We start from the raw sequence: 7,999 nt of genomic DNA, 5'->3' as shown, positions 1-7,999 counted from the left end.
AATCCCGCTTGAGATACCGATTGATACCGCTTTAAGAAATTAATCAATAACAATTCTATTATGTTTTGGCAACCCATAAAATAATATAGTTTATGTTTAGCTGCTTTATATAGAGATAATGCAATTTTTTGAAACATTTTTCTTGATTTTCTAATTTTAAGCAATCAAATCCTCTATTTCACTCATTTTTTACTAATGATGATCATTTATAGAATTTAGTTATCGCTTCTTTCGATTTCGTGAAAACACAATACCTTTTACACAAATACTTCAGTTTATTTTAACCACAATTAAAAATATTTTCTTTTAACTATTTAAACATATAAATTCATTCTAGATACGTTTGAATCGATTGTCTTGTCGTATTTATCAAGAGTAGTAAAGCTTTTTATTATCTCTGTCGTATTATTCACTGCATTCATGCTCATCTTGACAGAGTTAATATACCTTTCATGTGAAGACATAAAGTAGTTTAGGACATATTTAAGTAATATATAAAAAAAAGTATTTTATTGCTTTATAAAATTCATCTCTTTAAAGATTTCAACTAATTACTTTTCGGATTTAATATATCATATCGCTAGCGAATAAAATTTTTACTTTATGAATTTCTCTTTTTGACGTCATTAATACATGTTTACATTATATGCTTTTGACATGCTGGTTGATCGATCAAAGTTTTCACTGTTGCTTTTGACAGATTCCAAAGTTTTCATATTTTATATAGCAATTTCCGGTAGCTTTATTAAAAAAAAATTCAGCACATTTAATGTAAAATGTTTGAGAAATTAAAAACCAAAAAACAGAGGAATAATTAAACCAGCGATTATCTGGAATATTGAATAATGAGTATATGTGACGTAAAAAAATAAAATTATATATGATACGGTATGATATAATGATATATATGTATATAAAACATTCACCTATTTTTAACATTTTTAACATTCACCTATTTAATATTAGAAAAAGTAGCGAATCTGACCTAGTCATAATGTTCAATTTAACAGATATATATCAAAAGTTATTTGTACTTTAAATATATTTACATATATAAGGGTTTTAGTACTACTTAGATCTATACCCAAAGTAATATCAAAATAATGTCAATCAAAATAGTAAAATTATACTTTCTTCATAATATATTTTAAAAAATATCTTATGTTTTATTCCGCAATTGTTTATTTGGCACCACAGTCCAGTATAAACCTTGGGATGTAAAGGGCAAAAAAGAGTATGCCCTATTTGAGGAGTGATGCGAATATATAGCCTAGCCTTCCCAACTGTCAACATCACCTACCCGTGGCGCATCCTGTTTTCTACATACGAGGCTCTTGCGACCGAGTACAGGCGGTATAACCTGAAAACATATAGTTGAGCGGAAATATTCCAACTACTTAACACCAATTCTATCTCCGGGTTAGCAAATAAGAGATCTGACCCTCCAAGGCCAGCAACCCAGCATAGGAAAAGTTTTACCGCTACGCAACCCTTAGACATGCCTCGGATGGCAAAAACATATCAAATGAATTTATCAGATTGGAAAATAGTTTTTTTAGTCAATAGTGACAATAATTTAGTGACAATAAAACCTGGAACTTGAGCATTGAAAGTTTGTGCAGCCTTGGCTTCTTGTGGATAAACACGATTAGTCATCGCTTCTAATTTGACAGGCACGAATTCTAAGCCTGGCACTTGCAGTCCAAACAAATTATATACGGACTATAAACTAATTAAATAAAATCCAAAAGACCACTGTGAAGAGTACTTGGCAATACTCGAAACAGCGTTGTATGGTCAGCCAAACTCAATAGAATTAAAATAAATTTTTGTGTTTGTCCTTTATTTCTTTCTTTGTTATTCAAAACCCCTCTAAATTATGATTTAATTATTAATTATTTATTAGACGCAAAATCATAATTAGCATTCATTATAAAATATATACTCTATAATAATTAAAAATGGTAAAACTTTCGTGCTCATGCAACTAACTAATATGTTATATATATTTTAAAAAATAAATGAAATCATTTTATACATAACTTTTTTACTGTCATACATCCTCCGTAGAAATACTATATAAACAATATTATTCAACAATAAACTTTTAATATTGGCAAAAATTTGGAAGGAACCCTCTTTATCAGTAGTTGAATAGTTGAATACGTTAAAGCTTCTAATACAATAAACAAATGATATTTGTTGTTTATTTGACTCTGTAAAGCAAATTATAGTTTAAAAATTAGCGGAAAACAAAAGACACAAAAATATTCATTAGTATTGAAATACTGTCGATATTAATATGAACAATAAAAACAAAAAAGGAAAAAATATTAAATAATCTGACAGATACTTTTATACTGTAAAAGGATTTTTATCTCATACCAAACCAAATACGAATATATATGTAGTTGTATGTATGAAACGCTTTTATAGTGTTTCATTAAATTTCTATAAAAAATATTTTTAGATTTCAAATTTCTAGTGAAATTTCTTTTTATATTGACAAGAGTGCAATAAATGCATGCAAATTGAGTTTCATGCTTCATAAAAATGCTGCAGATTGAAACTAGTCACTCGTGTAACACAATTTCGAGATGACAAATCCTTTAGAAGTTCAAAATAAAATTTAAACTGTCAGACTAGCAACGTTTTCATCCAAGGCTAAGCAGAGGAAGTGAATCTACAGCCAATGATTTATTTAATATTTTGTATGAATTTTTGCATATTTTACGGATTCTAGCAAAGTGTATTGCATATATATTAGCATAGAGTATATGCCATTTTACATACAAAGTATTTTACATATGTACTATGTACTGTATTCATTTTTCTTTTTAAAAGTGTGTAAAAATATCTGTGATGCAAATGTGTCAAAATGTGTTTATTTGTATTAGAACCATAAATTTTCTACTTCCCCTTTAAGTACCAAGAGCTGAATGTGTCTCTTGAGTTTTTACGAGCACTCAGTATAAACCATATCGTACGGAATATTAATGAAGAGGATGACATTACTTAAAAATTGCATGTCATTCTAGTGCGCAGTCATACTTACTTAAGGGAACAATACAATCTCGTATATATCCTTCCAAGAAAATTAGAAAAGACAATATAAAATTTTTAATTACATTATAAAAAAAAATATATAATAACTGTAATTATGATAGTTACATAATTTATAATAATCAGTATAAAATTTTTTCTAATAACTGAAATAATAAGCATTTTATATATTTTTGCTTAAGGGTTATGTTATGCGGGCAGTCATATTGACGCTAAATGTGAAGCTGCTATAGTTTTTAATGTAAATCAAAAATTTAATATTGAAATCAAAAACATATAATAGATTATTATTTGTTCACAATAAAGACAGTTTATAGGTATAGATAACCTCATCAAGTTAGTCAAAAATCTTTTTGCTTACGTGAAAAGTCAAAATTTGTCAACACAGCTTGACACTCTCAGCTGCGAAATCATAGTTATCGATATCGATAATTCTCATGCATCTAAAAAGCACTCGATATATGCATATAGCAGTTCCATTCAAAGTAAACTTCAGTCGCTTAACCCCTTTTCCTGTCTATGTCCTTGCTAAGGTTATATTTCTATTAAAATTGCAAATGCTTTTAATTAGCTATCAAGCTTATGTATGGTCCGATAATTTTTTTATTTGAACATTTTTTTTGCCAGTTGATGATAGTACTTTTCAAAATTAATGGTAGTTTTACTTATTAGAAGTTTAAAATAAACAATAACATTGCATTTCTTACGTGGACCGCAACATCTTTCTTTCATGAATATTGGTTTCCAATCGGTTCATCTGTTTAATTTTACTATAACTTTTTCTCGTCTTTTTTGTCACAGAAACATGTGATGTTTGAATAGCAAATTATAGTTATCATTACAGCAAACTTTTTTCCGTATCAGAATCAGAATCACCAACTGGAAATGTCACTTGACTCTACTGCAACAAATCGCAACAAATTTGATCTTTGCCAGTCGAAGTCCCCGCTCTCTTTTAGTAAATCAGCTATCTATACTCTGTGAGGCATGTACTTCTGTTTCAAGAGCTACCATAATTATCTTAGCTAAAAAATAATTCCTAAAAATTGTGCAAAATTATAAAAGCGAGTCTGCAATAGTTCTTCGATATACTCGAAAACTGAAAATGCTTATAAAATAATTTTTTTAAGGTATTAGCAGTCTATATTAGATTTGATAAAATAGTTTTTTGAGGTATACTTCGTCATCTTCTATCATTAGTCTTATTTGAAAGGTTTAAAAATATTCTTGATTGTTTGAACAGTAATGAAGAAACAACAACAAAAATGTTTTCATTAATTTATTGAAATTTGAAATACCAGTGACCTTAGGAAATATTCGAATTTTTATTTTATAAGTTTATAGTTCGTATATAATTTTCTGAATTGCTTCTTGATTATATTCTGATAACATTATGCACTGGTTAATAGCTAAAATATGCATTTACTACAACTATATATTTCCTATTTTGACGGGTCAATCCCGAAAATCACATTAAAAGGATTTAATAAGTTTTCGAGATATGATATTAAACTTTTTTTATTTTTTTTTTGCGTTCCAACATATCTAAAATTAGAATTTGGAAAATAGCTTATGCCCTTTGAAGTTCACAAAGCAATACTTCTCATGGACACTGTTGTGGAACTCACGAGATGTCTTAGTCTTATATTTTGAGACAATTGTTTCATTTATGTTCTATGTTTCATCCAGTAGGGCAAAAATTTATCTCTTCGCTGGTTATTTTAATAATGAAGTTAAAATTGCAGTGCCCTCTGCTTCACCTAGGGGAACATAAATATAATATATCTCTATCACCATCATTAATTACAGACAAAGCTTTTAATAGCATACTTATTATATTGTATGAAACATTCGCTGAATAAGATTGATTTCGGAGGCTAATATTAAGCTTAATATGATATGATATTAATATGATAAGTTCAGTTATTACCTTTTAAATGTAAGCACAGTTAAAAAACTAGTAGTAATAGTATACAATATATAAATGTGATTTGACCCTTAACATAACACGGCTTCATGGTCGTCACAAGAAAAGGTGTAAAATTGATAACGTTCATAGTATGGCACGGCATATCAAAATCTGCATTATCTGGACAAAGTCTTTGAATAAACAAACTTGAATGGCACATAAAATTTAATTAAATCGAACTGGTAAATATAAGCTTCACAAACAATAAAATACGATATCATCCATATATATAACAGCATAGCACTTCCATGTTATAATACCACTTAGTATTTAGGCATGACCCTTGATATCAAGATCTAATTTATACTTCTAAAAACAAAATAAGAACTTACATTGAAATTAATAAATATATATTGACTCATTTGTAAACGATCTACTCTGTCCAAGTATAATAAAATATTTTTATGCAAATGTTTAAATCCAAGTGGACTAATGGGATCCAAGCGTTGAGTTGTTAATATTGTGCTTTGGTATGTTCGCAGTAACGATCTCAAATACGGTCTGTGCATTAAAGTTAATTCAAAAATTCACAAAGTCTCACCGAAAAAGATTATCAAATCTTGTCAATAGCGAAGCATTAACCCTTTTCAATCCAAAAAAATGAAACGGATGACTTAAACACAATAGACCATGGCATCTCATACAGCAACCAATTTCTCTGCAAGTATTGTGCAAAGTGTCAATAAAATTGATTGATTGTATTAGTTATTTTTATATTATTACTAGTGTAAATAATAACTTAAAAATCTGATACTATATTTTAACCCAACTCAAGTATAAAAAATATATACTAAAACTAGCCAGGACATTTTAAAAGTGGTTTAAATTACTTCCAAGCTCACATTACTTTTCTATCAGAATATTTAAAGACTTTTTATGTGTGTTAACCATAAATTTATATAAATTTAACTTTTTTGCTTTCGATATTGAATAAAATTTACTCGATAATATGAATAATTTATCCACAAATAAATTTCAAAAAAAAGAAGTGAAAAATAAAAAACTCTTAATCTCCAAAAAAACATGGAACTTAGATAAGCATTTTCTATTCAGAATAAAAACTCACATATTGTGTAAGTTGGTAGCATTTGGTCCTTGAACAATGTACTGAAAATTTTTACACGATATGCAATTTTTGTTAGAATTATCATAAAATATTGAACTTACGCTGTGTACATTTTTCCTCAAAAATCATTATTAGGGAAATAAAATGAGTTTTTCGTAATCTCTAAGAATGTAATAATAAATATGCGTATATTAATTAAAAAACGTATGCTTTATATATTGTCTTTTAAGGTATAAATATGTATCTATTTCCTATCAAAACCCATATGTCTACTTGATTAAAAATCAATCTTTCTTACAGTATGTGTGGCTGTAATAAAATAAAACTATCTTTCCAGATAGACCTTTATTCAACATCATCTTTATAAATAAACTCTCTGAATGAGTAATGAAGAATCAGAAATTTTCTGCTGGTCAACATAAAAACAGCGGGAAAGTCGACGATGCTTAGTAATAGTTTGAAGCACTTTTCAACTAATTATATTCAATATTAATTATATATATTAAGTTCTACTTAATTATATTATGTTTCCAATAAAACAATCGTTTCAATAGACTTTGTTAAATGCAAAATATAATAAATTGAAATGAAAATCACTTGGTTCATGAAAACTCATATAATTTTTCTGTAATACTCTTAGTATTACAAAGACTTATTTAAAAAAAAAGAAATATTAAAATTTCACATATTCATTTTGGTGTTCATATTTTAAGCTTTTTTTCTTTTCATTTTAAAAAATGACTGTATTTTATAAAAATTGATGTATTAATTCGGATGAAAACATAAAATAATCCTCTCAGAGCAAAACCTTATAAAATCATGATATGAACAACAGAACGTACAGATATACATATATGACTTCGAAAATCATTAAGCCTCAAAGTTTTTATCAATCCTATTATCCTTTTAGTGGCCACGATTTTAATAAAATATTGGTAAAGTTTCAGGAAGAAAATAAGTTATTGAGTTTTTGTTCATGAAATAAAAAGAAAAAATATTTATGGTTTCCAATTTCAATACAGTTTTTTTGGTTCTTGGATTTATTTAAATTCCGTTTTTAAAATTTATAGCCTATAAGTAATATATAAATTAAAATATAAAAAAATATTTCTTTAAAAGTTTTTTATTATTTTGTAAAGATACTATTTCAAGCGGGTGAGTAAATTAAATAAAAAGAAATATTGAATATATAAAAAATGTTAAATTGTAAAAAAATATTTTTTATACATTAATCTATTAATTCAAATCTTTTCATATCATTATTTACTGTATTAAAGAATAAATTGTAAGCAAAACGTAAAAATTTTAAAATCTTAACATGCTTTGGTGTCTAGTATTTTCAAGTCAATTCCTTTAATTAACGTTTTAGTTAGAATTTTTACAAATTATCTAGTAGAATTAACTTCACCCTTAATAAACTAGAATCAAAATTTGATTACAAAAGCCTTAATTTAGTAATAAATTATATGTGACAAATTGATAACATTCCTTTGTACGTGGAGACACATAAAATTTTACTCATTCTATGGAAAACAGAAAAAAATGTAACTATCAACTTACATATTGATCCTTTCAGATAAATCAGAAACTGCTTCCCCTTTATTTATGGACGTAATCAAAGTAATATATCTTATTGAAAGGAGGTCTCTTAGTACTACAAAATGACTGTTTTTAATAGTTATGGACCAATGGCGAAGATAATAATACGTTTCCATTTGCTTCATTCGACCAAATAACTTACTTGAGATTCAAATAATTCAAGAAATCTCAAAGTAAATTAACTGGTCTAACGAAGCTAGTGAAAACATACTGTAATAGATATCTGATTAGTGCACTCTATGAATTGCTTCAGTGGATTGAAGCTTTTTTAGCTGTTTTAGCTGTTCTGTTTTATTTTTAAT

Source organism: Teleopsis dalmanni, chromosome 1, assembly GCF_002237135.1.
Source record: "Teleopsis dalmanni isolate 2A chromosome 1, ASM223713v2, whole genome shotgun sequence".
Lineage (NCBI taxonomy): Eukaryota > Metazoa > Arthropoda > Insecta > Diptera > Diopsidae > Teleopsis > Teleopsis dalmanni.
The sequence above is the reverse complement of the archived record's forward strand: the minus strand, read 5'-3'. Positions refer to the sequence as shown.